General features: G+C 39.5%; 1 long non-coding RNA gene across 1 annotated transcript in view; it reads left to right on the top strand.

The window, feature by feature from the left end:
• The first annotated feature begins 10,052 nt into the window (after window positions 1-10,052).
• Window positions 10,053-17,963, top strand: part of LOC127638732 (uncharacterized) — an 81,408-nt gene continuing 73,497 nt past the window's right edge. Inside the window, exon 1 of the long non-coding RNA XR_007969896.1 lies at window positions 10,053-10,387. This is a non-coding gene — a long non-coding RNA (uncharacterized LOC127638732). The remainder of the gene's footprint in view (window positions 10,388-17,963) is intronic.

The following is a 17,963-nucleotide window of genomic DNA, read 5'->3' as shown; positions in this document are numbered from 1 at the left end:
CTTTAGGCTACCACAGTACTGCAGCTCCCTATACACATATTACGCAGTCTGCATAGGGCACCAACTCTCTAGGGTGCTCCATCATACACTAGGGAGGCACCGGAAACTCCACCGGCTGCCTTTACTTGCATGTTATTCATTATTCAAGGACCCTATAGCATTCGCGGAACACAGACGAGCGCCTCGCTCACACTTTCTCATTGTAACGTGGCGCACCATGCACCACATTACCAGGGTAATGCCATGGCACTGAATAATTGACCATGTTCATATTTAATAATACTGTCATGGTACTCCAAGGTACTTTAAAAAATACCATGGTTTTACTATGACACATGTCATAAACATGGGGTTATCATAGAGCATGTCTGAAAATAAATAAATAATAATAATCAGAGCCCTTTTTTATCCTTCCGCCCCTGTCATTGCTAAGGTCTGTGCATGTCACTGCTGCATTCCCTCTCTCAGGGTCACGGTGACCTTTGATCCCAGGAAAAATTGGTTCACAAGGACACATGGTCAACAGCTGCTTGAAACAAGACAAAGGGCTTCATTCTAAAACTTAGTGAGCTGCCTTGCTGAACACTACCTACATAGGCAGTGGGCTTCAAAGGCAGCATCCTAACAGAAACAGAAACATGACTACGGTACATTAAAATGCTGCTTTTGTAGGCAGTTCAGAGCTAAAATCTCCCCAGCAAAACACTTGTTGTGTGCTCTGTCGCTACTTCAACATCACAAGTGTAACTGAGGACAAATATGAGCTTGAAGCTCTTTATCGTTGTGCCTTAATTAATAATTTATGAAGCTATTAATAAAGTGCTCAAAGAAAATGAGGGCTATTGGCAAACACTCGAGTCGGGCGGCTCTATATATGTGAATACACTCACCACAAGTGCTCTAGAGTCTGATGAACGAACACAGCCTCATTTTGGGCATTTAAGCAGGTGTGAGGTTGATTTCAGAGCGTATGCTAATAGGCCGCGTGGTTGGCGGTGGCGCTTTGATGTCCCGGATGGAGCTTGCAACTGGAATGTGTAGTTCTGCTGTTTTTGGCAGCAGGCGAGCAAAACCGCATCAATTAAAACTGAATTTTGGACTGTTCTGTTTAATCAGTTCATCAGCTCATTAAACACACACTATATAAGCTATATACATAGATGGTACAACTGCGTTTTTAGTGTAATCTGAGGTAAAGATACACAATTTATTATACCAGTTGTGACAGAACGACCAGCCCTTCCTGTGGATCATCAAAGCCCAGGCTCGCGTGATCCCAATGAAGAGCCTGAACAGCCTCATCACAGCTGCCTTTAAACACAGAACACGACTCTCCTCAGGAGACCGGGCTCCTGAGACTGTTTGCTGGACCCACACCCCGGAAACCAGGCACGAGTTGGAGCACGCATCGCGGCCGACGGGCCAGGATTTCCCTCAAGTGCCGAGGCCCAGGGAAGCCGGACCTCTCGAGTGAAGCCACACAGTGTTGTCAGATTTTAATGCTTATTTGAAATATGCTCTTTTATCTTAATCTTGACCAACCATTTTGGAGATTTCGGTCTTTCCCCCATTCAAGTAAATAGGAGCTGCACTGTCATGCCACTTGTTTACATAGAAAAATAGCTGCCAAAACTGCCCAAGAACATTCCAAAAATGGATGCCAAGTGAACTGACTAACCTTGAAAAAGAGACTTTGTTGAAAGGATCCGGAAATATGTCTGGACCATTTTAATTCCTTTGTTGTTGTTTACATTCTTGAAATGGTCTATATATACACACACTGGCAACTATCTGCATAGATTTGTGCAGACAACAATAGTTCCAAACAGCAACTGTCGGCACGATTAATAGGTAAATATTATCGGTCTACTGTTATCCAAATCACCCTGGCACCTAGCAACACCATAGAAAACATCCATAGGACCACAGCAACCACCTAGCAACACTCTGACAACAACACGGAATTACCAACTGTTCTCATTCCACACCATATGTGCTACTTGTTGAGGAAAGGTGTGCAATTACTATTGGAAAGAAATTGGACAGTTTTTACCTGGCGGACAATAAAATCCCATAGGTTTACATTGAAGGATCGACCCAAGCTTCAGGGACCAGACTAGAGCACAAGAGTCGGTTCTGGAAGTAAAAATCCCATTTATTTTCTCCATAGACAAACAATAGATTTTTAAAGATAACTTGTTAAACTTTAAAGACAGACCTGCCGTGAGGTCTAAGGTTCTTAATTGATGGTATATGCTTCTGCTGAAGCCATTCATTTCAAATGCTTTTATGCATCAAATCAAAGTTTGTAATTTCAGATTCACCTAAGAGCTGGTTGATTTGCTTCATCCTTTAGAACACTTTTATGAAGAAGACTTATCAACCCCCTAGAAATCCCACCCTCCAAAAAATAAAGAAAATAAAGCAACCACAAAGTACTGTGCTTAAAACCCACTCAAAACACTTTCGCAGTTTGGCCCAATTGAATATAAAGGCGGCTAAAAACATTTTGCTGATTTGCTAAGCAGTAGGCGTAAAAGCCGATTTAACAGCTAAAGCCGTGAACAGCTTCTTTGCTCTAAGGATACATCGTCCTCACCCTAACTCGATTTACCTGGGCACTCCTCGAAACACCCCCCTATCTGCCTCTGCAGAACACTCGTTAACGTCCTTTCCCCAATAATGCCAAATGAAACTATTTGTCATGCGTTTCACACACGGGGCTCGCTTGCCAGGAAAAAAAGCTGAAGTCCACCTAGGCGGAGCGAACAGGGACCAGAGCACAAAAGTGTGCTTTCACACGGCCGAGCCCTTGGTGAAGTGAGGGGCCCGGGGCCCGAGAGATGACTGCGGACTTTCATGTTCTCCTCCCGCCTCGCAGACATGTTTCATAAACACCAGGAATGCCATCAAAAAGGCACAGTGCAAGTACCTTCCTCTTTTTCCCTCCTGCTGTTTTATTATAATTTTTTTACAAGCCTCAATCCATCATCCACCAATCAGACGTGGCATACAGAGCCATGCAGTGAAGTCACGCCTCCTCCCGAGTATGGAATGAGAACATAATGTGCAGCGTTAGCTGAGTGAATCTCACGAAACCTGTAAAGAACATTTCTAGGTTACATTTGAGCCAAAAATCAAAAGACAAAAAATATAAAATGATGTGAGATTCACTCTGCTACTGTATCAACCAGTGCAGCATGAGGGAATTGTGGGAAAGATTTGTATTGTTCAAAGTAATTATAAGTAGAAGAGGACATGAAATCATAACAAGACGAATTCCAAGCATAGTTAATCTTGCCCTCAGTGTCTGTGATGAAGCTCGGCTGAATAACTGCACAGCCTCAAACTTCACTGATGACGCATCTCGGGTGATTTATTTGTTAGGAGCGTTCTGCCTCCCTGCTCGTCTGGAATCTTTCTCTGTGTTGCCAACTCTCAAAAGTGAGCCCACATTTTGTCACCAGAATTAAGGAATATTCTGAGTTCAATACGAGATAAACTTATTCGACAATATTTGTAGCATAATGTTGATGTAAAGGGATCAATGGAAAGGAGGCGGCGAGAACTGGCTTGACAATATAAATAATAGCCCTTTTATTTTATGACATAAACCCGTTCCTTCCGCATCATCCCTGTCTACCTGGATGAGGGAGGGACAAGGGGAGGGAAACAAAAAAAAAGTGTGGCACCAACACGACGTAGCGGCGATCGTGCCAAATTAACAAATCATTTAGAGGGTAGAGGAGTGGCAGAGGGCCAAGCTACGGCATATCGGAGAGTAAGTGTTTTTTTTTTTCACTCTCTCCTCTCTCTCTCCCACTGTTACTCCGTGTTGGCCTTTCCGAGAAGGAGGAGAGAGAAAAAAAAAAACACTTACTCGCTGGTTCTCCGATACACCGTAGCTTGGTCCTCTGCCGCTCCTCCACCCACTATTGGACAACAGCCGCGCCTCCCTGGGCGGATCAGAGGCTGTCTTCCGGCCCCTGGCGGACAGAACGTCCGCCGCGTTCTTGGGAAACAGAAGGAGTCTCCCCCGCCCCTGGTAGCAGTTCACCCACTCTAGGCGGTCGGCCAGGAGCCCCTCCCCACTCGCGGTCGGCGGTCTCATACCGCACCACGTTTTAGCGACTGGTAGGGGTCTCCTCCGCCCCTGGCAGAGGCCCTGACCACTCCCGGGTGTGCGGAATCACGACCCGGCCCCGCCCTCCGCCCTGGCACAGTTGATTACCACAAAAAAATTATTACGACTCATCCCTCCTTTTTTTTAAAAAAAGCAAACATTTTGTTTACAGTGAGGTACTTCAGATGGACGTGAATTGGGACAATATTTGGAGGGTTTAAAGGCAGAAATGTGAAGCTTTTAATTTTATAAAAGCACTTATATTAATTCTTCTGTTAAAACTTGTGAATTATTTGAGCTGTAAAGTTGTTTAAATTGTCATTTTACAGTTAGTTTAGGGTTTGTTGACATTATATCGTCAAGGCAAAGAAGTTGTGAAATTGGCTATAACTTTACACAGAAAAGATTTTATATATATATATATTTTTTTTATTTTTTTATTTTGAGCTTTGAACCCAGAATATTCCTTTAAGAGGGTGAAAGTCATAAAACCTGTCAAGAAAATATCCAGGTCATGTTTCATACCAAAATTAAGATGAAAGAAATAAGAAATGATGCTTTTTAATAAGAAAAACGAAGCCTATTTATAGCACCATTAAGATTTTTTGTTACATTATTTCCATGAAAGTTGAGCAACCCAAACTACACTATTAGTAATAAATGTTTGAAATGCCACATAGACAGTACTTGTATACATTTTAATTTAAATAAATCAATTATATATTAAATGCATCCAACAAGTACAAAGAAAAAGAACACTTAATTTCATAGAATGTTCTCCCCGACCCCTACATTATTAAAATAAAGCCAAAAAACACAAAGCAGACTTACAAGATGGAAACATTCGGCTTTTGTTGGAGTATTGAAATTCTTACTTGCATTATTGTGTTGAATTTCTTTGAATTGCAATTTAGAAAAATTTTCTTCTTGTCATTCCACTTGATATTCTGATTCATCATCCTGCGGAGCATGGCCAATTCAATTCAAATCCAAAATATATTAATATAAATATTATAGGTTTAATTGAATTTAAGCTCAACCACAAAAACTATTTTGACTTGTTTCTAAAAAAAGAAGCAAAAATCGCAGTTACCGTGAGGCATTAAATAGTCCGTAATCGCTAAAATACTCACTGTTTCCAAAGCACAGCAACAAGATGTGAACAATATACATCTTAACATGACTTTACTGTGATAAAATCAGGGATTTAGCAGCTGAGTTTAACAGATTGTATGGTTTCCCAATGTAATGTCGTCATGACAACAAAGTTCTAACTTTTAACTGAAAAGGTTAATTAGCAATTTTATGGCCCCATTCACTTGCATTGTAAGCCCCTTACTGTAACGGCAACTTTTGCTTTTTTAAATTAACAAGGGACAAGTCTAAATTATATTTGTAGGTAATTAACAGTATGCCACAAATGCTGCCGATTAAGCTTAACCTAGAACATTCCTTTAAAATCAGAATTTTGCCCAGCCCTGTCCCTGACTAGAACTGAAATCCCAGCTGCCAACATCCTCAGAGGACACAAAACAAGCAGCAGAGACTGTCTGTGATGATCATACCGAGTTGTATCATACAATAGGTGCAGTATTCAGAAACACAAGACAGCCTTCAGATGAATTCATTTGAAGAGTTTTGAGGTTGTGTGACGCCCCTATAATCCTGAATTATGACTTTCATCAGCTCACGAGCGCCAGGTTTTCACAGGGACACAATGAGCTGACTCAATGTAATTAGGTTGTGCAGTTTCCCGCTAAAACTGATCGCGCATGTCCGACCAACTGATGAATGGAAATGTAATGCCGAGAGCACATTTTAATACCCCAGAATTTTTAACCCACTTAATGTTATCAGTCTTTCTTCATAAGAAAATACCCATAACACAATTACTGTAGGATAAAATTTGCCTGGATCCTAAAATATTTCTTTCAAAGAGACTCTGCTTCTAGGTAATTCTCGTGCTTGTCCTCACTAAAGCAGATATCATTTCTCAGTTAATGCATACTAAAGAAGAAAACAGCTATAAACATCCCATACTAATTATGCCGTCGTGCCTTTGTTGATGGTTTAGAATGATCTATAGAATTGTAAGAGTTTAGTATTTGAACAATAATGAGTAATGGGAATATAATATATATATATAGGAAACTTACATCTTTGTCATCACAGCATATCCTAAAACTCAAGAGAATTGCAGCAAAGTGCGCCAAAAGAGCTCTGCAGTGACCACCCACACCCATGATGCACTGTGAATGATGCAATTTAATCTGTCTCCAATCTCAAACTACTAATTTGCAAATATGTTTTGCATTAAACTTAAATTAGATTGTTTCTATGCTTATAATCAACAACTTAATCAATAGTTTTCCATTTTTCCATTGTTTTTCATTCGATTATGTCATTCGCAATGCTTCATGGGATTTTAGACCCTTTGTCTTTTTGTCTGATTTTCAAAACCTTTTTTGCTTCAGATCTAAGTTTGCCACAGAGCTGGTTGGTTTAGTTTATGTCTTTAAACTCTTTTAAAATTAAATGTATTGATATCCACATGGAAAAAAAATTAATGGGAAAAACACTTCCGGAACCAAGGTGGCCGGAAACGTGAGCGAACTCTGCTGCGCTTTACTTTAATAGTGATGTTTACCAAAATATTTTTGCTTGGAAAGATGATCGAGAGCCAAGAGGGCATAATTTAAGATTAATATTTATAATACAAATTTATGACTCTGAGATATTTCCAAACAGAGCTTGTTTATCTTCTGACTTCTGCTTTTTTGAGGAAGTGTAATCGAACAAAAGAATGGGAGTGTGTAAATACAAGAAGCTTTCAGAATCAAGAATTTCCTGGAACTCTACCACTATCCACAGGATATCATGCAAATATATATCCATCCATCTTAGACTGCTTATCCGGGACCAAGTCGCAGTGGCAGCAGACTAAGCAAAGTAGCCCATACGTCCTTTTCCCCAGCCATATTCTCCAGCTCATCCTGGGGGATCCCAAGGCTTTCACAGGCCAGCCGAGAGATATAGTCCCTCCAGCGTGTTCTGGGTCTTCCCCTGGGCCTCGCTCTCAGTTGGACATGGCGTCCAGGAGGCATCCTAATCAGATGCCTGAACCACCTCAACTGGCTCCTTTCAACACGGATGAGCAGTGTTTCTACTCCGAGCCCCTCTCGAATGTCAGAGCTTTGCACCCTATCCCTTAGGGTGAGCCCTGACACCCTACGAAGAAAGCTAATTTCGGCTGCTTGTATTCATGATCTTATTTTTCGGTCACTACCCAAAGCTCATGACCATAGGTGAGGACTGGTAAATTGAGAGCTTTCCCTCCAGACTTGGCTCCTCCTTCACCACCATGGTACTGTACAGCGACCAAATTACTTTTGGAGTTCCCTGCTGGCACCCCCTCCTGGGCCGATACACTTTGGGGAAAATCATTGTCGGACCTGCAATCAGGAGAACCGAGTGGGCCGGTGGGTCAGCTACGAAACGTGCCAAATGGGCCGTGCTAAGCAAAAACGAGCCACCGCTCTACACCGTTATGTAGAACGGACCATAATATGGCGATATGCAGAAAAGGACAGCAACCCCCCAAGCACAACAGTTGGGCCAGTTGCCAGGTAAAATCCTGGGCCGATTTGTCTTCCCAGTCCAGCCCTGAGCCAGAATTAGTGTGTGAGGTTGAGAGATACCAGCTAGATATAGCTGGATTCAACTCTACGCAATGTTCTGGCTTTGGATCCAAACTCCTGGACAAGGATTGGACTCTCTCCTTCTGTGTGGGTATACTCTCAAGCCACTGGCTTGGCGCCTGATCTTGGAGTTTAGTTGATGCAAATATCTAATTAAATTTCATGGCGATGGTCCCAGGCTGCGGTCATAATATTTGAGGTGATGGAACCTGCAGCGTTCCGGTGTAAGTGTGTGAGAGAGATTGAGTTAGAAGTGATGTCCTACATTTAAAACTTGGATTGCTTTAAAGTGTAACACACCAAATTTGCATGTTAAAAGACAGCATGAATATAAATGCACACATACAGGCACAACAACAGAGTGTGTGTCAGGAAAAAGAAGGAACATTGGAGGAGATTTTCACCTTTATTTCTTCTACGTTCCTCTGTGGATACTCTCTTAAACAGGTGGCCAAAACCACATCCTTATTAAAGCAGGAGAACAGAACAGGAAACAGGGCATTTTCCATTCCAGCAAGACACAAACAAGCTCTGGCTCTTCTGGAAACAACTAGGAGGAGCACAATGCAGCCAGGCATATGATAAAAGACAAGTCAAGACTTTAGAAGCAAAGACACATCTCTAACTCTCTCCTGACAGCAGAAATACTTCAGGCCAACAACCCATTCAGACCTGAGAGTACTGATTTTTCCATGAACTTTCAAGATTTCAAGAAAGAATTTAAAGGAACAAGCTTCCGAGAGGGATAAAGGCCGATTGTGGACGGTGGTGCGACGAGAGAGAGATCGTTTACGGACATGTCCGTCGTGTGTGTGTGTTTGTCTTTTGTTTAAGTTAATCATTAAAATATTGTTTATATCGCCAGGCCGGTTCTCGCCTCCTTTCCATTGAGCTGCTTTACACTGGTGCCGAAAGGGGAAGGGATACGCCGTAAACGATCTCTCTCTCGTCGCACCACCGGTCCGCAGTCGACCTTTATCCCTCTCGGAGGCTTAATTAGCCTGATAAGGGAAAAGGTGTGTATAATCACGACCCGGCCCCGCCCTCCGACCTGTCACAGTGAGATAAAAAACAAATGCTGAAGCAACTACGTCATTTTGTGTTGCTTCTAAAACACTTTAGGCTCACGTGTCAACTAGTGCGCTTCAGGACTCATACACCGGTCCTTTGCTCTGTAAGTGCAATGCTCTATCACTTGAGTAATCATGCAATTTGACTACATTTGAACAAGCTTGTAAACGTAGTTGGTTATGTAATGTAAACGTTAAAATTTTGCGCCTTATAAGTCCTAAGTTTGGTAAAAGTGTTTATGTCATAAGACAGCATTTTGTTGGGAACAGGTTCAAATTAAGTGATTATGAACTAATAATCGGCCGTCTTAGCTGTGATTTATGTGAAAGTGATTAAAAGTCATTGTTGTTGTTGGACCTGTACATAACGTATAACTGAATGTCCTAGCAACTGCATAGCAACACACTAAAAACCACTGAGAACACTTAAGCACTGCATAGTAACAACACCCTGGCAACCAACCACAACACTAGTATTGTGGAGGCCACTTTTAAGGCACGTCCACACTAATACGTTCTGTTTGAAAAAGCATTCATTTTGGTACGTTTACATCTCTCATCCAAACTAGATCTGGATTTTCATCCAACGAAAACATTTCGAAAACACTCTCCATTACGTCATACTTTGGAAAACGATGAAGGTAGGAAAATGAAAATGGAATTTTCAAACGAAAACAGATCAGTCTGGATGTGGACTTACACAGGCTAGCACCACTGACATTTTCTTCAAAAAATATCTCATTAATATCAAACAAATCTGTCAGCAAACGGTCCATACTATCAATGCCAGACAGAGTTGGCGTAATGGTCTGCACTGAAGTTCTGGAACTCCTAAATGACTTCCTAAGATCATGCTCATTTCCTGTCACAAAGCTTTCTTGCAGCACTTGGCCCACTTCACTGGTAGGACCTATTTTTAAAAAAAAAACATCTGATGTGGCGTCCCTTGAGTGCCTGCCAGCCGTTCACTTGCTCCAACCCAGACGACCCAATCTCTTCCCCCAATCTAATCTATAAAACCAGGAAATCCAAGAAAAATGTGTCATTCCTCATTCTCCACCCAAACAGCACCACAATCCTTCCTCCAGAAGTGCTGGTTCTTGCGTCAGAACCCTGATAAGTGCAGGCCTGCTAACCATTCAGGAATCTAATGATAAAAGGCTTTTTAAAATAAGCTCAAATAAATCAAGAGCATATTGCCAGGTGTGATGGATTGTGGGAAGCAGAAACAGTTGTGTTGTCTGCTCTAGGGATGTATGTGCTCATGATATCGGAGTTTTCACACAGAATCAGATTGTACGAGAATGTGGACTGTATATCTGGGTTGTGAGAAGAGAACCCAATCCAGACTGGGGTTTTTTAAACTTTTTTTTTGGGACTGCCAGTTTTCATGTCTACACAATGAACCCAACAGACTCTGGCCATGAGCTTCAAATCCAGTCAGAACAGAGGAGCATTCTACCATTCGCCATAACAAATTCACCCAAGTTTGACAGGTTAGTGGCATCAAACCGTTAAAAGAGAGAAAATAAATTTTTATCAGATTTTTTCTTCTTAATATATATATATATATAATCAGGGATTGCCAAGGTTCAAACTATGGTGTGCATACAAATTTTTAAATGTGCAAACTGATTACATTTCAATGCTATCTGCAACATCATCGAACAGAGACATCACTAGATAAATTGCTGTTTAAACTCTGATAGAACATTTGATTGCTATAGCTAGAGGGGGCCCATTTGATCCTCGGGGGTCCACAAAGGGATGTTCGATACACAAAGGGGGCCTCATACTGAAATGATTTGAGAACCACTGATCAAGAAACACTTGGCTACACGCAGACAATCTGCACGTATTGTGCTTATGATGAAATTTCCATCACACACATTGTGCGCAAGACATAGCGGCACAAGGAAAACCAAAGTATGCTTTGGCCTTTAAAGGGATAGTTCACCCAAAAATCACCTCTCATCATTTTAGAAGAATATTACAGCACTGTAGGTCCTCACAATGCAAGTGAACACACCTATCATATCGCTTCATAAGACATGGATTAAACCACTGGAGTCTTATGGATTACTTCTATGCTGCCTCTCTCTCTCTTTTGGACCTTCAAAGTTCTAGTCACCATTCACTTGCATTGTGAGGACATACAGAGCTGAAATATTCTTCTTTTGTGTTCTGCAGAAGAAAGTCAAACACATCTGTGATGACATGAGAGTGAGAATATTATGAGAGAATTGTCATTTAGGGTGAACTATTCCTTTAAGAGTGGCCAGAATAAGCTGCAAACTGAATCAAAATTCATGCCAATTGTCAAAATAATGGCTCTAGAATTAACCAGGGCGGTTCACTCCATAGTTTCAAATTCATAAATATTCATAAAACAAATCATTCATAAATAGAGGTCCTTCAGACCAGTGCCTTTGGTGGTTATAATCAATCATAGGAGAAACTTTGCCTATTTTGTCCAGTCCGCATACGCTCAGGGCGAATGATGTCATCACTCATGGAACTGTAGTGCATTATAGGTAAATAACTTAACAAAGATGCTAAATTCGTCTCATTGGTGATTTACAAATGTGCCATTTATGAAAAAAATCAGGCTCCACATATGAAATACAATCCTCCCTTTGGGGTTTGTGTAGCTAGAAAAGTGTGTTGTGTTGCTGTCGTTTAACAATGTTGCGCTTGGGGGGTCGTTTAACATTCAGTTTTATACTGTGGTGAATATGAGAGTCTGATTAGCGCCCGTGCTAATCTCTTGTGTTTCTTTTTTTGATGCAATATCCACTCACTCGGATTAGTATTTGTTTTTGGTAGTATTTATTTCTCAATCTAGCCTTGGGCTCACATGGTTTATTGCAGCGCAAACAAATGATACAGTACATAAATCTCAGAGTTTAAACATGCAGACGCTTTTTGTCAACACAATGAGGTCAGTAAGGTATTTCGCAAAATGAAATTACAGAAAAGCTTCATGGAAAAGCCCTTTAGGATAGATAAACCCCACCTCTGTCAATTTATTAAAGAGCTCAACAAAGTGATTTTTTTTTTTCTCTCCATGGTAAAGTCAATAAAAGGGTGAAGTGCCTTGAGGCATGTCCTGCCTTCATTGTATAGGGTCAATGACAACTAAGGATGATCAATTAAAAAAAAAAAAAAAAATGGATGCTATAAAAATCATGTTTACATGTTTAAATTCTTAGAAATGTTTTATTTTTTTTAATTCTTATTATTCACATTGGTTTGAAAAACAAAACAAAAAACATTTATACAATTTTCTACAAAATTCTTGATTTAATGACTCAATTTTCAATTTAGACATTGAAAACGTTCATCATACGAGATATGTACTGGTAGTTAAAGGGATCGTTCTCCCAGAAATGTACTCACCCTCATGCCATCCCAGATATGTAAGAATTTCTTTCTTCTGCAGAACACAAACAAAGTTTTTAGAAGAATATTTCAGCTCTGTACATTAATACAATGAGAGTGAATGGCTATCAGACCTTTATGGCTCCAAAAATCACAAAGGCAGTATGAAAGTAATCCATATGACTCAAGTGGTTAAATCCATACCTTCAGAAGCAAAATAATAGGTTTGGTTGAGAAACAGAACAATATTGGCAATATGGATTACTTTTATGCTGACTTTATATTATTTTTTTGGAGCTACAAAGGTCTGATCACCATTCACTTGCATTGTATGGACCTGCAGAGCTGAGATATTCTTCTAAAAATCTTCATTTGTGTTCTGCAGAAGAAAGAGAGACATACATATCTTGGATGGCATGAGGGTGAGAATTTTCATTTTTGGGTGAACTGTCCCTTTAAATCGCTGTCTGAATGAACTGCATTTTTAATGGAATATTCTGGGTTCAATACAAGTTAAGGTCAATCGAAAGCATTTGTGGCATAATGTTGATAAACCAAAAAATAAAATAAAAACAAAGATGTCAAAATATGGGTTAGAGTACAACACAATAAAAGAGAATGGGGCCAATCTGTAAACATTAAACTACTTACCGTTTCAAAAGAACAGCCACAAGATGTAATTAAATCATGTATAACATTATGTGTAGTTCTATCTCATTTTGAAATTCCATTGCCATGACGACATAAAAAAATAAACCCTAAAAAAACAACAACAATGTTTTAATAGAAGAATTAATCTGTGTTTTTATTCAATTATAAGCTTCACATTTCTGCCATTAGACTCTCCAAAATTTGGCCCCATTTACTTCCATTGTAAGTGCCTCACTGTAACCTCAATTGTTCCTCCTTTTTTGTTTTTAAGGAGGGATGAATCAAAATGCTGTTAACTGAGCCTAATTTGTATTGAACCCAGAATATTCCATGAATGTATGTTTGATAGAATAACAGATCTTGACACAGGGGGACAAATTAGCATTGTGTCACTCTGTAATCAAAGATTTGAGGATTTTCCAACCATAATATCAGTCCTCAATGAAAACAGAGAAGCTTTTTAGGTTTCAGAATTTTCACACTGAATCACTCTAAAAATACAAAGCTCTGATCTTGCTTTTATCTTCGCTCTGTATCATTTTTATATGTGTTTTCCTACCAATATTTGCCAGGACAGTCCATATTGTTCCACAGGTCTGATGTTTAGAAATCACCAGGAAACATTCACATCAAGCTGTATACATCATATGCAGACACTCTCAAAGACATGTGTTAACCTCAAGGGAAAGAGACAGAAGAATGTGACCATAACTCTCAAAGACATTTATGATCAACAAAAGAACAGGTTTGGACCGGCTCTACAGGTACAAGCTGAATGGGCAAAACAAGCACATGAACTAAAATAAAGGTTTGGTTCCTGAAACATTTTTCATGAATGTGTCACTTGTGTGCATTAACTGTTGGGCTGCTAACACATAATATGAAATTATTAATGATGTCTGTAATGGCAAGCATCAAATCACTATTGCTCATTATTAGAGTTAGACATTTAAACAAACCACTTCAAACTTATTAGAACACTTGAGCAACTGCATGGTAACGCCCTAGCAACCACATAAAGCAGCCTCTAGCATTGCGGCAGAGAGTTTTGCATGGGAAAGCACCAAGTCAAAAAAATATATTCCAGGAAATGTTTAATGAGTGTGTCAACTTCACAGCAGTTTATCGGAAGACAGAGAACTGCTTTCCGTGAAACCTTTTGCACTATAGGGAGTGTCTATTTAACATAGCTTGTGAATTAGTGTTGGACATTTTTCAACATGGTCCCTTGCTAGTTTTAAAGTATCTTAAGCAGCTTGACCTCTGCTCAGAGTTTCCTCTTAGATAAAATGTATGTGACCCCTTCACCCTTTAACAGCTAACCAGTTTTAAAACGTGTTTATGGAACATCAGCATTGTCCCCATATGTGCTGTACGGGGCTGTCGTACCTTTACCTCTCAATTGCTCAACTTTATAAGCCTTTACAAGACCCTAAACACATTTGTAAAGCGCAAACGTCACACACTCAATTTAATCCAGCTATTTATTAACTGGCACTTTGCAGATAGCGCTTTAATGGTAGTCGAAGTACTGAGACAATAACAAACTGACAGCGCAGCAAAATATGTTCATAAAATTTATATCACCAAGAAACAATCTTCCAGGCAAAGCTGTCATATAACATATTTTTGATAGGAAGAGTTCCATCATAAATGATAATACTGTAGTTATTTACTCACCTTCATGCCATTCCAAACCCATACACAGTTGAGTCTTTCGGCAGATCTTTTCCATTCAAACACAGTTTATATTGAGCACGATTGTAAAGCTCCTAAAGGAACATAAAAGCTCCATAAAATAACCATAAAGGTAATCCAGATTACTTGTGCACAATATTCCAGGGTAGGTATCCCCCAAAAATCTCATGGCTAAAAGCAGATTATGAGACTCGTAAATTTTCCAATCTAAAAGTAATTAATGGAGTATTTTAGAGCAATAAGTAGCTCCTTAACCCACAACAACTTATAAGACATCCTGAGGACTTCTTTTTTTTTATCCCCTTTTCTGCCAATTTGGAATGCCCAATTCCCACTACTTAGTAGGTCCTTGTGGTGGTGCAGTTACCCACCTCAATCCGAGTTGCCTCCGCTTCTGAGACAGTCAATCCGCGTATCTTATCATGTGGCTCATTGTGCATGACACCGCGCAGAATCCTAGCATGTGGAGGCTCATGCTACTCTCCACAATCCATGCACAACTTACCACGCACACCATTGAGAGCGAGAACCACATTATAGTGACCACGAGGAGGTTACCCCACGTGACTCTACCCTCCCTAGCAACCGGGACAAATTGGTTGCTTAGGAGACATGGTTGGAGTCACTAAGCACACCCTGGATTTGAACACACGACTTTAGGGGTGGTAGTCAGCGTCAATACTCCCTGTGCTACCCAGGCCCCCGAAGACTTTAATAATTAACTTGTGTTTCGCAGAGGAAAGTCATAAGGGTTTGGAGTGACTTTTAGATGATGACAGAATTTTCCATTTTGGGCAAATACCAAGAATCCTAATGCAGGTTCATTCCTGAGTTCTGGTGACCTAGAAACTTGGATAAGTTATCACAATCACCACTGTGCCCTCGAGCAAGACACTTCACCAGGAGGATTCTGCCTGCAATTAGTGCAGCTACGATGAAAAATCCTGTTGGGGTGAAACAATGCGGTAATAGTCTAAAAAATGGAGAGCAGACCCTGGGCTAGAATGCAATAACAAAACACTAAAAGGGGGAAGTTGTGGGTGAGCTTATCAATCAAATAATACACTCCACATAAATGACAGCAATAAAGCTCCAGCCCAGGCTGTGAGCACGCTAGCATTCCCACGAGGATGTAGCAAGAGAGGCAAGTGTGTTCTATAACACAGCCTCATAAAAATCATCACCACTGTTGGTCCACTTTGAAGTCAACAGCCCTAAACTGATGTCATCAATGGTCTCAACCGTGTAATTTACAGCACGGAGACTACGTGCCTCCATGGGCCTGCAACAATCATAAGACAATTAGCGTAGAGTATTCGCTAGTATTTGACTGCCATCAGCGCAAGGAGTTCTGTTCAACTTAAACACTTCTGACAACCAAATGATAGGCGGATGATTTAGAGGCTAATTAATGAAATAATAAATTGGAGGCTCTTTGCGCATTGTAATGTGTTCAGTATGGTGCTGACTGATAAATGAGACCTCACCTGATTGATAGGGCCAATTAGCATGAGTCCATTCTTCAGTCTCTCTGGCAATAATAACTGCAGCTGTGATCCAAATCCCAATGCTGACCAAGTACATGAATGGAGTCCATAACTGGATCAAACCCAATGCATATTAAAACAATTCCACATGAAAAATATGATCTCAGTGGGCACTCGTATTGTGAAGCTTTATGATAGATTTGAGTCAATCAGCGTTTACCATCAACAAAGTGGAAATATCCTGTACTATAGATATGAGTGGCTATAACCTGTTTTCATGGGGGAAAAACATTTCAAATACACAAAGAATAGTCAAATAAAATAAACAAATACAATTATAAATGAATAAACAGTAATATAATATGACATGTGCATAAGGGAGATGTGGATTCAAACCAGGGATATATATACACATATACTTATGAATCTTTTTGATAATGCAGTAACACTTTACAAAAATGTTCTACTTGTTAAAGGGACAGTACACCCAAAAATGAAAATTCTCTCATCATTTACTGACCCTCATGCCATCCCAGATGGGTATGACTTCCTTTCTTCTGCAGAACACAAACAAAGATTTTTAGAAGAATATTTCAGCTCTGTAGGTTTTGAGTGGCAACATTTTGATGCTGCAAAAAGAGCATATAGCATCCTAAAATAATCCATACGTCTCCAGTGTATTAATCCATATCTTCTAAAGTGATATGAAAGGTGTGGGAGAGAAACAGATAAATACATATGTCCTTTTTACTAGAAATTCTTCTCCCTGCCCAATAGGGGGCGATATCCATGAAGAAGGTGAATCACCACAAACACAAGTAGAAGAATGTGAATGTGAAAACGGAGACTTAAATATTGATCTGTTTTTCACCCACACTTTTCATTTCGCTTCTGAAGATATTGATTCAACCACTGGAGTTCAAGCTGATTTTATGTGATTTTTGAGCTTCAAACTTTTGACACCCATTCATTTTCATTGTATGGACAAAAAGAGCTGAGAAATTGTTATGGAAATCTTCATTTGAGTTCTGCAGAAGACAGAAAGTCATACACATCTGGGATGGCATAAGGGTGAGCAAATGATGAGAGAATGTTTATTTTTGGGCGTACTGTCCCTTTAAATCATTGGAAAGTGAAATGTTATATATTTATGGAATACTCTAACCTGCTTGTGAACCAGGTATCTGTTAAATAATATCTGAAACGTTATATATAGACAAAACACATTCATGCATCATTTTGAAAATGCTGTAACACTTTACAGTAATGTTCCACTTGTTGACATTAGTTAACAACATCAGTTACATGAACTAACAATGAACAGTCATTTTACAGCATTTATTAATTTATTCATGCTAATTTCAACATACACTAATACATTTTTCAAATCAAAAGTTGTATTTGTTAACATTAGTAAATGCTTTAAGTATCATCGACTAATAAAGAACAATATTTTTTTACAGCATTAATTAATTTTGTTTAATGTTAAATTATACATTTACTATAATTCATTTTTAGTTCACAATGCATTAAATGTGTTAATTTATACAACTTCTACTTTAAAATGAATTAATATGATCCAAAATGTGCTGAAAAGTATTTTTTATTGTTAGTGAAACTTAATGCAGTAAACTAATGTTAATGACGACAACCTGTAAAGTGTTACCGATAGTGGCAAACATTTACAATAAAAAAACAAATATGGAGACCAGGACTTTGTGTTAAAGGACAGGATTTGTAGCAGTTTGTTATAATGGCGAAACGTTAGAAGGGGTCATTATAGACAGGAGAAAGTTTGTAAACAATGAGAAAAGACTGCATTATGTAGAATATACTGTGTTACTATACTTGTCAC

Source organism: Xyrauchen texanus, chromosome 47 (genome assembly GCF_025860055.1).
Source record: "Xyrauchen texanus isolate HMW12.3.18 chromosome 47, RBS_HiC_50CHRs, whole genome shotgun sequence".
Lineage (NCBI taxonomy): Eukaryota > Metazoa > Chordata > Actinopteri > Cypriniformes > Catostomidae > Xyrauchen > Xyrauchen texanus.
This window is presented reverse-complemented; position numbering and strand designations above follow the sequence as displayed.